The following is a 17,203-nucleotide window of genomic DNA, read 5'->3' on the forward strand; positions in this document are numbered from 1 at the left end:
TAGTTTAGTGTTGTAGATTCAGATTTGGGAAGGAGATGCCTTGGCCAAGGGATGTCCAGGTACATGGTAACTTGTCTACAACAGACCTACAAGGATCTCGGGTACTCAGTTTGTGGTCTGCTGAAAATCCTGGCGTAGAGCAGATGTCCAGATATGTTTGGAAATTGTAATCTATGCAATAGAGGTTTTGTAAGGACTGTTTCGACCTATTGCACTGCGCTGCCGTTAGTAGAGGAAAGTCTTCCATCTCTTGTTGCTCGAGTATGTTGATAGTTTTAAAAGAATAATATTTGCCAAAAAACAGTCCTGATTTGCAAACAATTAAATAAAGGAGGGTCTTCGGGTGTGAAAGTCCAAATTGGGGAAGGATCAAAAGCGGAAGTGGGGGCAACGGATATGGTAAAACAAAGGGTCTCCCCTAATATGGGTTGAGAGGAACACATGGGTGTAAATGCGCTACACCCCATAAAACTAAGGGGGACTCGTCTACCAGGGTTGAGTATATTGAGAAACAATATTTACCGCAGCAGTCAGGCCATGTACAGAAGTAACACATCACTGTTGTGAACAGCAGTGGCTGAGGAGGGCAAGGATGAGCAAAGGAAATGAGGGAAGAGGTGTAGGGACGCAGTAGAGGGCCACAGAGCCCCAACGGAGGGGGCTTCTACCGGTTATGGAAGCACTGCTGCCTGAAGTGACAACCTAAACACCGCACGAGGTAAAAGGGGAATCTCTATTTAGGGGTTTTTGAGCCAGAAGAGGAATGTGCTACAGCATGTCCTTTTCAGAGCTGCCTTGAAAAAAAAAAACACAAAAACACCTCAGCACCCAAGTGGAGTGCATGTGAGGACCTATTTCAAGCCAAGCTACAGGAAGGCTTTTTGGGGACACTTGCGTGAGTCTCTTCCACTCACTGCATGCATGTTCTGCATCTGCAGAAGGCGCCCTTCAGGGAAGTCTTTGGGTAATGCCCGAGGGCTGAGAGGGGTTTAGCGCTTTGGAGCATAGACAGTTTGCACACACTGTGCATAAGACTGTAGACCGTAGTACCACCATCATTGAGGTGGGCGGAGCAGGGAAGGGGGAGGAATAATCCTAAATTCGGTGTGCAGGGCATCAGGGCAGTAGGGGCTTTTGAATCAGCAACCCTGATCTTCAGTACACTGAAATCTAAAATTTCAGCTCTGTGTGCAGGAGTGGATTTTTCCAGCTCTTGAGCTTCCACAGGTGGTGGTATTTAACTTCACACAGAATAAAATCCCAGTTCTGGATACCCTGAAGACAGGGCCCAGGACTGGTCGTATATACATCTTCCCTGCTGTGCTTCTGATGAACAGGGGACTGAATGACCTCATGGACAGCATGGTCAGTGTCACTCGAATAGCCCTGTCGTGGGTTACATGTGGTTGGTTCACAGTTGTCTGGTTACTCAATAAACGTTGCCGTTGCTCAAGATCTTCGGCCCTCTCTAGGGGCGGGATCATGCATCCTCGGCACCAGCGACTGTTATTGAACATAGTTGAGGCAAGGTTAGAGTGCAGTGGAGTGTTGGTGGGAAGGAAAGGCATTGGCATGTGTAGGGTTTCATGGTAAAACTATCAGCCTGGAAGATGTCTGGTATGTTTCAAGTAACTATTAGGTTGTTATGATTGGCCTGCCCTGGACTGGACTACGATTGGCCTACCCTGGACTGGTCTACGATTGGCCTACCCTGGACTGGTCTACGATTGGCCTACCCTGGACTGGTCTACGATTGGCCTACCCTGGACTGGTCTACGATTGGCCTACCCTGGACTGGACTACGATTGGCCTACCCTGGACTGGACTACGATGGCCTACCCTGGACTGGACTACGATTGGCCTACCCTGGACTATGATTGGATTAGGTTGCTATGATTGGACTACCCTGCTGCCTACTGCCATTCCGGAGTTGTTGCAGAACCAGAGAAGTTCCAACTCTTCAAGATTAGTTTGTAGGTAGGTGACTTTCAAGCCTGCATTTGACTGAATCTTACTCTTGTGTAACTGAAGACTTTCACTGGCCTCAATCCGCTCCTGAGTCATGGGAACAGATTTTAAGATTCCACCCCTCCTGGGGGTAAAGAGGGTTGCAAGACAGTGCTGGGAGACCCTCCGAGAGGACATAATTACCAGAAGCGAAGGGTGTGTTTTGAGAAAAGAGTGTCTAGTTGGGAAGAAAGATTGATTCATCAAAATACATGTTAAACAGAATGTACAGGCTGTGTCTGGGCCTAGCAAAGGCACTTCAAAACATAGTCAAAGTTTACCCACACGCGTGGAGTCTCGTCCTGTATTCTCACAGCTAGAGGAAGGAAAACTACCAGCCTCTTGGACTTGGGTTGGAGTCTTTTCCTCTTCAAAAGCAGCGACTCAGCACGTTTTTGGTGTCATGGGTCTGCCTCATTGCCAATAACGTTGTGTTAAAGTCACAGTCATCCTGGGGACATTGAGTAGTTCAAGAGGGTCCGCATTCTAGCAGAAGCCCAGGGAGGTTTAATTACAAGGTGTGGGGGATCACAGATCCGAGGTTTCATTTCTGTAGAACGCTCTTGTTTTATTTCCTTTGTCAATGCAAAGGGTTTACAAACTTGGTAAACTTGGAAAATTGAGGTAGGAGGCTGACCGGGATATCAAAATTTGGTTACTGACCAAAATTGGGCCTGTTCGGTGCAAAGTCTAGAGAAATTGAGGTGGTTTGCCTTTTCGATGTTTACTTCATGATTTTGTCTTGCGCCTGTATTGCAAATGGGGGTCTTGAGACTGTCTTGGAGTTAAGTTCAGTTTTAAGTGTGATTTTTTTTTTTTAATTTTTTTTTTTTAAATATATATGTTCGATGGCATGTGTAGCTGCAGATACACATGCTGTGCACATCCCGCCATCTGGTGTTGGGCTCGGAGTGTTACAAGTTGTTTTTCTTCGAAGAAGTCTTTTCGAGTCACGAGACCGAGGGACTCCTCCCATTTCGACTCCATCTTAGATTGTTTTTTTTCCGCCATCGGGTTCGGACGTGTTCCTTTTCGCTCCGTGTTTCGGGTCGGAAAGTTAGTTAGAATCTCAGAAAAATCGTCGGTATTGTTTGCGTTCGGTATCGGGTTAGTTTCAACAGATCGACACCGAATTAAGAAGAGTTCCGGTGGCCCTTTGGGGTTTTTTCAATCCCCGTCGGGGCCTGGTCGGCCCGGCCACGTGTCTCTTCAAGGCTGATGGAACGGACCCCATTCCACTTCTGTCCAAAATGCCATAACAAGTATCCATATACAGATCAACATCTGGTCTGTAACTTGTGTTTGTCACCAGAACACAAGGAGGATACTTGTGAGGCCTGTCGAGCGTTTCGGTCCAGGAAGACACTCAGGGACCGAAGAGCAAGAAGACTGCAAATGGCGTCGGCGCCGACAGGACAAGGGAGTTTCGAGGAGGAGGAAGAAACATTCTCCACCCAGGATTCAGACTCTGAGGAGATCGATCTCGAGGAAACGCCGAAAACCATGAGTAAGACGTCGAAACAAGGTACTCACGAGAAGACCGCTAAAGCCCAGGGGATGCCACCGCCAACAGGCCATGGCTTAACCCGAAAAATAGGTGACCGTTCATCAGCACCGAAAAAGGGCGAGCTGGTGTCGAAGTCATCTGACTCCGGTCGAGATACCGGCACACAGCAATCTCGGGCCCGAGATAGTGGCTCAGAGAAGATTCGGCACCGAGAAAGCGGCACCGAAATGGGTCGGCACCGAGAGAGTACGACCCCGACAATAAAGAAGGTTTCGTTGGAGCCGAAAAAAGCAGCCGAAAAGGTTTCGGTACCGAAACAACCGGCCTCGGAACCGAAAACAAGTTCCTACACTGAGGAACAAGGACTGTCCACACAAATGAAGACACATAGATTTGGACAGGAATTAGAGACAATAGAGCCAGATCACACACAAAGACGGCTCTTTATTCAAAAAGATACAGGGAAGATCAGCACTCTTCCTCCCGTCAAAATGAAACGCAAGGTTGCCTTCCAAGACAAGGACAAACAGCCACACGCAAAGGTGGCTAAACAAGTAACACCGCCACCATCCCCACATCACTCTCCGCAACCATCACCGGTAGCCACTCCACCAATGATGCAATCCCCAACTCATACAGGAATGAGTCAAGATGACCCTGACGCATGGGACCTTTATGACGCACCGGTGTCAGATAATAGTCCGGAATGCTATCCAGCTAGACCATCGCCACCAGAGGATAGTACAGGCTACGCACAGGTGGTGTCAAGAGCAGCGGCATTTCATAATGTCAGCCTTCATTCAGAGCCCATTAAAGACGACTTTCTTTTTAATACACTGTCGTCCACACACAGCCAATATCAGAGTCTTCCTATGCTACCCGGAATGCTAAAACACTCCAAACAAGTGTTTGAGGAGCCTATTAAAGGGAGAGCCATTACTCCAAGAGTAGATAAAAAATATAAACCGCCACCAACAGACCCACTGTACATTACACAACAGCTAACACCAGACTCTGTTGTAGTGGGAGCAGCGCGCAAAAGAGCCAACTCTCATACTTCAGGAGATGCACCACCTCCAGATAAAGAAAGTCGAAAATCCGATGCTGCAGGCAAAAGGGTGGCGGCACAGGCAGCAAACCAGTGGCGTATTGCAAATTCGCAAGCTTTGTTAGCCAGATATGATAGGGCCCATTGGGATGAGATGCAACACTTTATTGAACATTTACCCAAGGAGTTCCAAAAAAGAGCGCAGCAAGTAGTAGAAGAAGGACAGAGTATCTCCAATAATCAGATACGGTCAGCAATGGATGCTGCAGACACAGCTGCTAGAACTGTCAACACAGCAGTAACCATAAGGAGACATGCATGGCTGCGTACATCAGGATTTAAACCAGAGATACAGCAAGCTGTGCTGAATATGCCATTCAACGGACAGCAGTTGTTTGGGCCGGAGGTGGACACTGCGATCGAAAAACTTAAGAAAGACACTGACACGGCCAAAGCCATGGGCGCACTCTACTCCCCACAGAGCAGAGGCACATTTCGAAAGACACAATTTCGAGGGGGGTTTTGAGGGCAAACCACAGAAGCCACAACCTCACAAACAAAGCCCACTTACCAGAGCCAGTATCAGCGGGGAGCTTTTCGGGGACAATATAGAGGGGGACAATTTCAAAGGAATAGAGGAAAATTCCAAAGTCCCAAAACTCCTCCAAACAAGCAGTGACTTCAAGGTCACAAATCCCCAACACAACACCTGTGGGGGGGAGACTAACCAAATTTTACAAACATTGGGAGGAAATAACAGACACTTGGGTCTTAGCAATTATCCAGCATGGTTATTGCATAGAATTTCTCAAATTCCCTCCAAACGTCCCACCGAAAACACACAATATGTCGAAACAACATATAGATCTTCTAGGACTAGAAGTTCAGGCATTGCTACAGAAAGAAGAAATAGAATTAGTACCAAAACAACAAATAAACACAGGAGTTTACTCCCTGTACTTTCTGATACCCAAAAAAGACAAGAGTCTGAGACCTATACTAGATCTCAGAACATTAAATACCTACATCAAATCAGATCACTTTCACATGGTTACATTACAAGACGTAATCCCACTGCTCAAACAACAAGACTACATGACAACACTAGACCTAAAGGATGCATATTTCCATATACCAATACATCCTTCACACAGAAAGTACCTAAGGTTTGTATTCCAAGGGATAAATTACCAATTCAAAGTGTTGCCATTCGGAATAACAACTGCACCAAGAGTTTTTACAAAATGCCTAGCAGTAGTAGCTGCACATATCAGAAGGCAGCAAATACATGTGTTCCCGTACCTAGACGATTGGTTAATCAAAACCAAGACGGTGTTCACAACACACAAAATATGTCCTAGAAATCCTCCACAAACTAGGTTTCTCAATCAACTACACAAAGTCACACCTTCTGCCGTGTCAAACACAGCAATACTTAGGAGCGACAATCAACACAGCAAAAGGGATTGCCACTCCAAGTCCACAAAGGGTTCAGGCATTTCACAATGTAATACAGACCATGTATCCAAAACAAAAGATACAAGTCAAACTGGTAATGAAACTACTAGGCATGATGTCTTCATGCATAGCCATTGTCCCAAACGCAAGGTTGCACATGCGGCCCCTACAACAGTGCCTAGCATCACAATGGTCACAAGCACAGGGTTAGCTTCTAGATCTGGTGTTGATAGACCGCCAAACGTACATCTCGCTTCTATGGTGCAACAGTATAAATTTAAACCAAGGGCGGCCTTTCCAAGACCCAGTGCCACAATACGTAATAACAGATGCTTCCATGATAGGGTGGGGAGCACACCTCAATCAACACAGCATCCAAGGACAATGGGACATACAGCAAAAACAGTTTCACATAAATCACTTAGAACTGTTAGCGGTATTTCTAGCGCTCAAAGCATTTCAACCCATAATAAGCCACAAACACATTCTTGTCAAAACAGACAACATGACAACAATGTATTACCTAAACAAACAGGGAGGGACACACTCGACACACTTGTGTCTCCTAACACAGAAAATATGGCATTGGGCGATTCACAACCACATTCGCCTAATAGCACAATTTATTCCAGGAATTCAGAACCAGTTAGCAGACAATCTCTCTCGGGATCACCAACAGATCCACGAATGGGAGATTCACCCCCAAATACTAAACACTTACTTCCAAATTTGGGGAACACCACAAATAGATCTATTTGCAACAAAGGAAAACTCAAAATGCCAAAACTTCGCATCCAGGTACCCACAAGATCAGTCTCAGGGCAATGCGTTATGGATGAGCTGGTCAGGGATATTTGCTTACGCTTTTCCCCCTCTCCCACTCCTTCCATATCTAGTAAACAAATTGAGTCAAAACAAACTCAAACTCATACTAATAGCACCAACATGGGCAAGACAACCTTGGTACACAACACTACTAGACCTCTCAGTAGTACCTCATGTCAAACTACCAAACAGACCAGATCTGTTAACACAACACAAACAACAGATCAGACATCCAAATCCAGCATCGCTGAATCTAGCAATTTGGCTCCTGAAATCCTAGAATTCGGACACTTAGACATCACACAAGAATGTATGGAGGTCATAAGACAAGCTAGGAAACCTACCACTAGACACTGCTATGCAAATAAGTGGAAAAGATTTGTTTATTACTGCCATAATAATCAAATTCAACCCTTACACGCATCTGCCAAAGATATAGTAGGATACTTACTGCAATTGCAAAAGTCAAAGCTAGCTTTCTCTTCAATAAAGATACATCTTACCGCAATTTCAGCTTACCTGCAAATTACGCACTCAACTTCATTATTTAGGATACCAGTCATAAAAGCATTTATGGAAGGCCTAAAGAGGATTATACCACCAAGAACACCACCAGTTCCCTCATGGAACCTCAACATTGTCTTAACACGACTCATGGGTCCACCTTTTGAGCCCATGCACTCTTGTGAAATGCAATACTTAACATGGAAAGTTGCATTTTTGATTGCCATCACATCTCTAAGAAGAGTGAGTGAAATTCAAGCATTTACCATACAAGAACCATTTATTCAAATACACAAGCATAAAGTAGTTCTATGGACAAATCCAAAAGTGATCTCACCGTTCCACTTGAATCAAACAGTAGAATTACCAGTGTTCTTCCCACAGCCAGATTCTGTAGCTGAAAGAGCACTGCATACATTAGACATCAAAAGAACGCTAATGTACTACATTGACAGAACAAAACTAATTCGAAAAACAAAACAACTATTTATTGCTTTCCAAAAACCTCATACAGGGAATCCAATTTCTAAACAAGGCATTGCTAGATGGATAGTTAAGTGTATTCAAACCTGCTATATTAAAGCAAAGAGAGAGCTGCCTATTACACCAAAGGCACACTCAACTAGAAAGAAAGGTGCTACCATGGCCTTTCTAGGAAATATTCCAATGAACGAAATATGTAAGGCAGCAACATGGTCTACGCCTCATACATTTACCAAACACTACTGTGTAGATGTACTAACGGCACAACAAGCCACAGTAGGTCAAGCTGTACTACGAACATTATTTCAAACAACTTCAACTCCTACAGGCTAAACCACCGCTTTTGGGGAGACAACTGCTTACTAGTCTGTGCACAGCATGTGTATCTGCAGCTACACATGCCACCGAACGGAAAATGTCACTTACCCAGTGTACATCTGTTCGTGGCATTAATCGCTGCAGATTCACATGCGCCCACCCGCCTCCTCGGGAGCCTGTAGCCGTTTAGAAGTTGATCTTGAACATTTGTAAATATATTACTTTAAACTTCATTATGTACATACGTATTCACTCCATTGCATGGGCACTATTACTAGCATACACAACTCCTACCTCACCCTCTGCGGGGAAAACAATCTAAGATGGAGTCGACGCCCATGCGCAATGGAGTCGAAATGGGAGGAGTCCCTCGGTCTCGTGACTCGAAAAGACTTCTTCGAAGAAAAACAACTTGTAACACTCCGAGCCCAACACCAGATGGCGGGATGTGCACAGCATGTGAATCTGCAGCGACTAATGCCACGAACAGATGTACACTGGGTAAGTGACATTTTCCATATATATATATATATATATATATATATATATATATCTCAGCATGGGCCAGGCCTTCTGGCAGCACCAACCATGTTCAAGTGTGCACTTCCCAGACCAGGACAACCATCTGCCTCTTCTGTGAACCTCAGAAGGTTTTTAAAAGTGTTTCCTCCTGCTCGTATCCTAATTTCTGTTATGAAATTGAAACTGGGTCTGAAGATGTTACAAATGTACTAGTTTCTTGTTTACTTGTTTCTAGGGCGAAAAGTCAGAGCAAACTATTTCACAAAAAGCAAACTGAAAAACAAAAGGGGGAGCAAAACTATTTTACAATGTGTAGCTCAAGCACACCCTTCTGTGAAAGTTTGAATACACCTTTTTATGAGACTAAAGTGAACAATTTAAGAACTTCTTTTAGATGTCAACTTAAATGCCTCCATTTGTATTTTTCTGGCAGAAATGTGCCATCATCCCCACTTCCTGTTGCCTCAATCCTGCCTCGCCAACAACTGGCAGAGCTATCCCTGCCGCTTGTGGATCAGACACATCACTTCGCCTTGTCAATATTAATGTACTTGGATGAAAAACACCTTCATGTTTTTACTGCCTATGGATTCTTCTGGGAAGTGAATTACCGTAAAGCGGATACGGGATCCATGTTGAACTCACAGGCGCAGGATCTGCCTTCTGTGTGCAGAAGCTGTGCACCGTGCCATGCTGTGAGGAGTAGGATATGTCCAGTTGTGTGCAAGAGCAGGGAATGCACCATGTACTGGAGCAGTGCATTGTCGTGTACAGTAGAATCTGTCCTAGTGAATGTAGAAGTCCGAGCACTCAGTTGTGTGTAGGAATTTGACCCCTTTGCTGAGTGCAGTAGGATCTGATCTAGTGTGTGACTAGTAGTGCCCTGCATTACAGGAATAATAACCTGCCTGGTAGCGTGCCTTCTGACCTGCCTGGTGGCGTGCCTTCTGACCTGCCTGGTGGCGTGCCTTCTGACCTGCCTGGTGGCGTGCCTGCCTTCTGACCTGCCTGGTGGCGTGCCTGCCTTCTGACCTGCCTGGTGGCGTGCCTGCCTTCTGACCTGCCTGGTGGCGTGCCTGCCTTCTGACCTGCCTGGTGGCGTGCCTGCCTTCTGACCTGCCTGGTGGCGTGCCTGCCTTCTGACCTGCCCGGTGGCGTGCCTGCCTTCTGACCTGCCCGGTGGCGTGCCTGCCTTCTGACCTGCCCGGTGGCGTGCCTGCCTTCTGACCTGCCCGGTGGCGTGCCTGCCTTCTGACCTGCCCGGTGGCGTGCCTGCCTTCTGACCTGCCCGGTGGCGTGCCTGCCTTCTGACCTGCCCGGTGCCTGCTGTAGTAGTGTACTAAACTGATTTTCTTAATGTTTAACTTTTCCACCTCCTACTACCGCCCACCCAGCCACAGCTTCGGCTCTGTTTTTTAATCTCAGCTCCTGCTTAAGAGGATACGTCGCGCTCTTGGCCCCACCTCCTATGTGCTCTTCCTGATTTCCTCTTGCTCCTTACTTAACACTGTGACTGGGTGGGATGTGTTTTTCCATGAAGCAGTGTAGGAGCGTAGATGCTATGATCATCGCCTTGTAACTTGGTCTCACTAGGATTTTATTTTCACCTTCATATGTGGAGAAACAAATATTTTCCCCAAATTACCTTCATTTTTGCAATGTCCAAGCTAGCCTTCCTGTAGTCTTTCTGCAGAGCACATGCATTGAGAAGGTTATAACTAGGGTTGGGTGATAAACTCTGCTCCTCTGGTGGAATTTGCAGAGTTTTGCTCACTCCGCTTGGCACCAACTGCCATGTGGCAAAAAAAAAAAATGTTGTGTTTTTTTTTTTTTTTTTCTTGGGCACAGCTCACCAAGGTTAAGTTGCCGAGTGCGAGCACAAAACTCGGGTGCTAGACCGCCTCCCAGTGAGATTCCGCAACATAGTGGGGTTGCGACAGGTCGCTACCGTTATTGCTGAGAGTGCTGCCGCTCGCATTGAGAAAGCTGCCGCTTGAGTAGAAAATCTACTGTAGCAGCAGAAAGAAGTGGTGCCCTCTGGCGACCCCTTGATGCTGTTTGCCCTAATTGTGACAAGCTCTCGGCACTAAAAATCAGTGCGGGCAGCACGATGTACTGAATTGCTGCCTCTCGTGGAAGATAACGGAATCCCACAGTTTTTAGATAACTCTGCAGAATTGAAACTCAGAGTTTCGCCTACCCCTAGTTACAACACCCCAGAGGAAGATGAGCTTTAAGAAAGCTGGAGGAGCAGTAACAAATTGCCTCTCTTGGCAACAGACCAGGCAATTCTACTTGGAAGTGCATTCCAGAGGACTGGCCTACACAGAGAGGGCTGGGCCTCCTACAGGCTTTAGCTAAGTGTGGTGGAGGGAGGAACCACTAAGCATCTGATCGAGCAAGAACATTAGTAGTGTGCCTCTGGCCCATTTGACAGCATTCCTAATGCATCTGAGTTAGCTCGTGCACAAAAGCATCATTTGGTTGTGCCAGTGACATATCCTTTTCACAAAATTAACAACTCGATAATTATCCTCTATTGGGAGTTAAAGTGAGGGCAGATAAACAGGACTTCTTGTGGCCTGGTCTTTGGGATTGTTGGCCAAAGCCATAAAGTGGGAACTTACACTGCACACCCAACTTTAGTTGTAAACTTTGTGGAGTAAGTGTGCACTCATGGTTGGAAAGCATTACAACTCCCCCATATTTTGTGTGGTTCTAGATGAGGGGATTTCTCATCATGAACCTTGTTCTCCTTGAGGATGAAACTGAGAAACCGTTCAAAGGCATCTGTGACCTAATCCTAAACCTGCAGACAATCTCTTTCGTTGGTTTGATGGAACCTGGCATACTCCAGGAAATCTACGGCTTTTGTAGGCTTCCATGTGCACACCTTCTCATTATAGTGAGTCTCTAAAAGAGTCACTCCATGACGTTGTAGGTGCAGCTGGGCCTTAGACTGCTGAGAATAGAATAAAACATGTATACAACATTTTGTACAGTAAATGTGCAATAGGGAAAGAAGTGATGACCCAATGAAAAGGCAGATGCACTATCAGGAGCATTGTAAGCTGATGCAGCAAGTCGGAGTAACCCGCCACGGACCTGTCCGCAAGCATCAGGGGGCAACGGTGGTGTTGTAGGTGGCAACCGAAGTCTCAAAGTCCTCAATGAGCTGCTGAAATCCAGGATAGATCTGGAAGTGACCTCACGGTGAATGAAAAGCAAGGTTTGCCGGAGACTTTTGAGCTGATAAAGAAGTAGGACGCATGTTGTTGAATTCTAGCACCAAGGAAAGTTCAGGTGCTTCTCTTCACTGAGGATGGGGAGTTGAGGGAGAAGGCAGGGCTAACCTGGGAAGTGGGTTAGACCTGATTGGTCCAAAGACTGGTGTATGGGGGAGGAGAAGGCAGGGCGAACCTGGGAACCGGCTCAGACCCGATTGACCCAAAGATTGGTGTATGGGGGAGGCGAAGGCAGGATTACCTGTGGAACTCTGTCAAACCCTATAGGTTCAGAGGCTGATGTAATGCAGGGCAGTTTGTCCAGAGTTCAGTTTGACTTCCTGTTCATCAAGATATTGATTCTTGGGAGGAAATGGGGTCTAGTGTCCAAGTTGCTCCTCTTGCAACCAGAAGATTAGGTTTTGGTGCTTGAATAAAAAGCATAAGACATATTTTTGTCAGTCTGTTGTAATTCTGCTGCATATTTTGTCCTGGGCAGACGGTGGTTGTTCGGGTGTGTCTGTGGTGGGTACCTGTGTTCACCAGGAGTGGTCCGGGGACTCCGGTACTTTCCACTCCAGTCGGCTGTCCAGGTTACGCCCATTGCACCCTTCACCCTTTAAGGCTAGCGGGTGGCAGCAGTGTATTTTCCAGGAAGTGGGGAAGGGTTTTAAACTTTGTCATTGTATGACACTTAATCACACTCTATAAACTCAAAGTCCACTCAGAGCGATCACTTTTTAAAAGAGTTTTTGTAATTAAATGTAGCAAATTATTTTATTTCCATGAATCGGGGGCAACACTAAGCGTCTTCTATGGTGTTGATATGAGTACAAACACAGCTGCAGCCAGAACTCTCAGGCCTGTTGCTGTTTGCATCAAGCTCTGTTTGCTGGTTCCGACCAGTGGGGCAGAGATGCCAGACTGAATACTGTAGCGGTGTAGCTGACTGATGCACCTGTCCTTTGCCCTAGTTTCTTGGTTGCCTCAAGTGCAAAGCTTGACAACTCTGTGGGTTTGTTGAACGCCGGTGGTTGACTGTGTAAAAAAGAAAAAAAAGAAATCTATATATACACTCTTTATTATGCATCTGCCCAAAACCCACCACTTAAATGAATGTGTCGAGCACACTTCAAAAAGTGAAATTTAGTGTGATGAGGCCTAATGCGGAAAGTGTTAATGTCCAGTATAACGGGGTCCTCAGGGCACCTATGCGGGTTCATGGTAACGGGACATAGTTTAGAGGAGAACCCAGGTAAAGGCCCAGCTGGCCTGGAGTCATTCTTGGATATGGGTACCGACTAGCGCTGGCAGGGAGGTAGCACCCAGGACCCCATCACCTTTTCACGCCGTCTCTAGCCGGCCTGTACCTGGAGCGGTGGTGTGCAAGACTGTGTAATCACAACGCGAACCAGCTTCAGTGGACCGACAGACTGAAGAGTACACTGGCCAGAAATTAAAGAACCCATTGGGAATCGTAAAACAGGATCCATGGATCACTGCTGTCCTTGTCACCTCAGGATTCACACCTGCAGTGTGCATTTTCAGCAGAAAAACTGGGCGCTCAGATTAGAATTGGGCCTGCTGAAGCCAAGGTTTGTCCACGGGTTACAGCTGGGGAATGCAATCGGGCATATTTTAGGCGTCGAGGTCAACAGTGGCCTTACGTCAAATAGGACCGAGTCAGCTCAATGAAGAGTTCATGGTCTGTTGAAAGATGGTGACTGACAAAGAATGGAGTAAAGCCAAGACTATAGAAGTGTAGGGTTCAGACGGGGAACTAGGTATGGCTTCTCTGTTATCCCAACCATGTTAGGCAGATAAAAGGCTAATGATATTCAAAATGTGAGATTGAATGGAAGATTTGGGCATAGGTGTTTCTTTCCAAGATGTGAATGACTGTCCCAAAGCTGCTGAAACTTGGAAACCAATAATTGAGTGGCTGGTGATAAAGATGTTGAACTAGATATCTCTGTAAATTCGATAGTCTCATCTGGATAAGTCTTCGTTGCCAGATTTCAAATAATCTTTTAGCTCTGAGGATGGGCTCAGTGTTCACATCTGGTAGCGTTGGAGTAGGTATGTTGCCAGCAGTATCCAACGGCCTAGGTGACCATAAAACCGCAGAGGAAAAGCATGGCCTTTTTATCCAGGAATATATCTAAGAGGAGCGAGTGCTAAGAAAGGGCACAGTCCAGGAGTTTGGGTTAGCTAGCGCCTGCAGAGAGGCTATTGCGCTTAGAATCTGAGAACGAACTGTTGAGCAAGGGAAAGATCCTAAGTAGCCTCCCTCGAGGCTGCTCCAACAGTCTGGCTGTCAGAGGAATTTTTCATAGTTGGCCAAGTTATTAAAAAGGACCAGCCAGGTGATGTACCCTGGGCCTAGGGAAAGGGCTGTCGCCCACCATCAGATATGATGAGCCACAGTTTGAAGGGACCCCCTGTGACTTTTCTAACAGAGTTGGACAGCGAGTTCCCTGATGTGGTCAAGAAATTATCTTACTTTGCCAGGTGGTCTGTGAACCAGAAGTAGGACACGTGTAAGAACAGAATTAAGTTTGCAATAAGTGATGTAGATTTAGCATTGGAGGTGGGTCAAGGGAAAGTATATTGATGCTAAAATAAAGTCTGAGGGTCAGAAGGTGTCGCAGGAGTGGCATTGTAAAGGCTAATGCATAATGGTAGCCTCAGGTCTTGTAATGAAATCAAACAAGTGCATATTGTGCATGATGAGCTGTGATCCTACACTCAGAATCCAATGTGAGGCAGAAATTGATTGCAGATGGTTTGTAGGGATATGCAACCTGCAGATGAAACTAGGTAAAGCAGATGCTGTCATACCCTGAAGAGTCCAAGCAAGGTGCATGCATTTCAGAAGGTGGGCATGGTGGGTCTGCTATGCGCTACCAAAGTCCTGCTCATGGGAGATGCTCTCCGCTTCCATCATGAAGAAAGACTCTTCGATGGAAGGAGCTGATGTTGAGATTCAGTTATTGGCTCCTCACTGCGCCTTTGTCTGGCGGTAGTAGGTGGTTCTAAAAAGTAGAAGATCTTAAATGGCAAAGTGCAGGTCTTCATGGCCAGCGATCCGGGATGTGTCCGACCCTTTTTGCTAGTGTGGTCTTGGTATCAGACAAGGGCCTCTTAGAGTCATTCTGCCGGGCAGTGGGAGCCGGGGTAGCTGGACTCCTGTTGAAGCCTTGAACTGGACCCGTGGTTTATGCAAAAAGCAATAAGTGCCGCCCTCGTACTTATTTTTTTCCAATTGTATTTTGCCAGGAGTGCCTACCAGGCTGCAGAGGCATACCCTGCTATATGGACCTGGACTCCTGAGGGTACTTGTGTGCTGTGTAGGTTTTGCTGATGTGACATAGACATCTTCTGGCCTCCAAGCTTTTGGCTATTGGCATCTCTTGTGTAGAGCAGGCCTGGTTTCCATTAGGCTATTACTGCAGCCGCTGCGCGCTTGCCATATCCTCTCGATACAGTGCTCACCACAAACAATCGTTTCTTGGCGCCTTAACTAATAGGCTTTACCTCTGTATAATTCCCAGTTGCTCATTTATTGAGCTCAGGTGGTCCCTGGAGTCGCATGTGAGCTGCAGCTTACGCACGGGTCTCTGCAGCTCCCACCCCCCTCCGGGAGCTGCCTTAATACCTCATGCACCCGAGGAGGCAGCTGTGGAGCCGAGGGCGGGGGCCACTGTCGGACACTGAGGCACAGATGGAGTGGACTGGAGGCTGTTGTCCTCTGCTTGCCTGTGCCAGGGCGTTCACTTCTCCGAAGTCCCTGGCCATGTATTGTCAGCGCTATAGAATCCTGTGGAAGGAGGGCCTGGTCCTTACAGGGGGCTGTTTACACAGATTCAATGCCACACCCGACGCTCCTGAGAGGAGAGTGGACCGCGCTGATCCCAGGTGGGGAGAGGTCTGGGGCGGCTCCCTTAGGTGCCCCACCCGAGGGCTGCTTTAAAGAGCTGTTTACTCAGTCAGTGCCACACCCGACGCTCCTGAGGAGAGTGGACCGCGCTGATCCCAGGTGGGGAGAGGTCTGGGGCGGCTCCCTTAGGTGCCCCACCCGAGGGCTGCTTTAAAGAGCTGTTTACTCAGTCAGTGCCACACCCGACGCTCCTGAGGAGAGTGGACCGCGCTGATCACAGGTGGGGGAGAGGTCTGGGGCGGCTCCCTTAGGTGCCCCACCCGAGGGCTGCTTTAAAGAGCTGTTAACACAGATTCAATGCGGCACCCTGCGAAGGGTGGGGCTGGCAGAGAATCACTCGGGCTGATCACAGGCCCCAGCATCCGGCCCACCTGCATCACTAGGCACGGATCAGGAATGGATGAATGAATTGCGCCTCAGGGCCTGCCTCAAGGAGGGCTGTTTCCACAGATTTAATGTGACACGATGCTCTTGGGAGTAGGGAATAAATCACGCTGATCATGGGAGGGTGGAGGGAACCCGGATACCCCCGCCCTACCTCATAGGAGGGCTGCTTCAAACAGGTCTGTTTGCGCACATTCAGTGTAGCGCACAGTGAGGAAGACGGGGCGAGAAGAGAATAAATAAGGCCAATCACCGTCTCTGGCAGTTGTCCCGCTGGCTTTACTGAGCTCAGTACCAGAATGGATGTATGTATGGATGGATGTATGTATGTATGGATGGATGGTGCTTTTAGTGCCACCTCACCTGAGGGCCTGCTTCAAGCAGGGCTGTTTCACAAATGTAATCTGCAGATGGCGCATCTGGAAGGAGAGCAGTAATCCATCTGATCACAAGCTGTGGAAGTCGCCCACCAGTTTTGGATGCATGCATGGATGGATGGATGGATGAATGGTTGAAAGTGCCCTACTTCAGGAGGACTGTGCTGAACGATTGAACAATGGGTGCTCTACTTTCTGGAAGCTTACACTGAGCTGAATTAATGAGTGATTCAACGAAAAATGATTAATGCTGCAAGTATCTATGCTGCTTACCAAGGGGGGCAATGAATCCATGACTGGACAGAGGAGTGAGTAATTGTGCCAGTGCGCGCCCGGCCTACCTTGATACACTGAGATGAAGGCATACTTTTATGAACAATAGTAGCCCCCCTCCTCCCAACCATCCATGAATGAGTGAATGAATGTAAGGTGGAGCCTGAAGCTCGGGTTAATTGGTGGGATTTTTCAAATCTACTTTAGCATTGAACGAGGCACTAGACCAGGCTGTCCCTTGGTGTACTTCTGCTGACATGGGATCCACCATGTACCTGTGGTCTGCATGAGGGTAGTTTGCACCGCCGCAAGGAAGTGCTAAGCACTGTTGTA

The 17,203-nt window shown here is 47.1% G+C and overlaps 1 protein-coding gene across 3 annotated transcripts in view; it reads left to right on the top strand.

Moving 5' to 3' along the window:
- Positions 1-17,203, top strand: part of TBC1D5 (TBC1 domain family member 5) — a 1,391,198-nt gene that overhangs the window by 91,864 nt on the left and 1,282,131 nt on the right. The window lies entirely within an intron of this gene.

This window comes from Pleurodeles waltl, chromosome 10 (assembly GCF_031143425.1).
Source record: "Pleurodeles waltl isolate 20211129_DDA chromosome 10, aPleWal1.hap1.20221129, whole genome shotgun sequence".
NCBI classification, from domain to species: Eukaryota; Metazoa; Chordata; class Amphibia; order Caudata; family Salamandridae; genus Pleurodeles; species Pleurodeles waltl.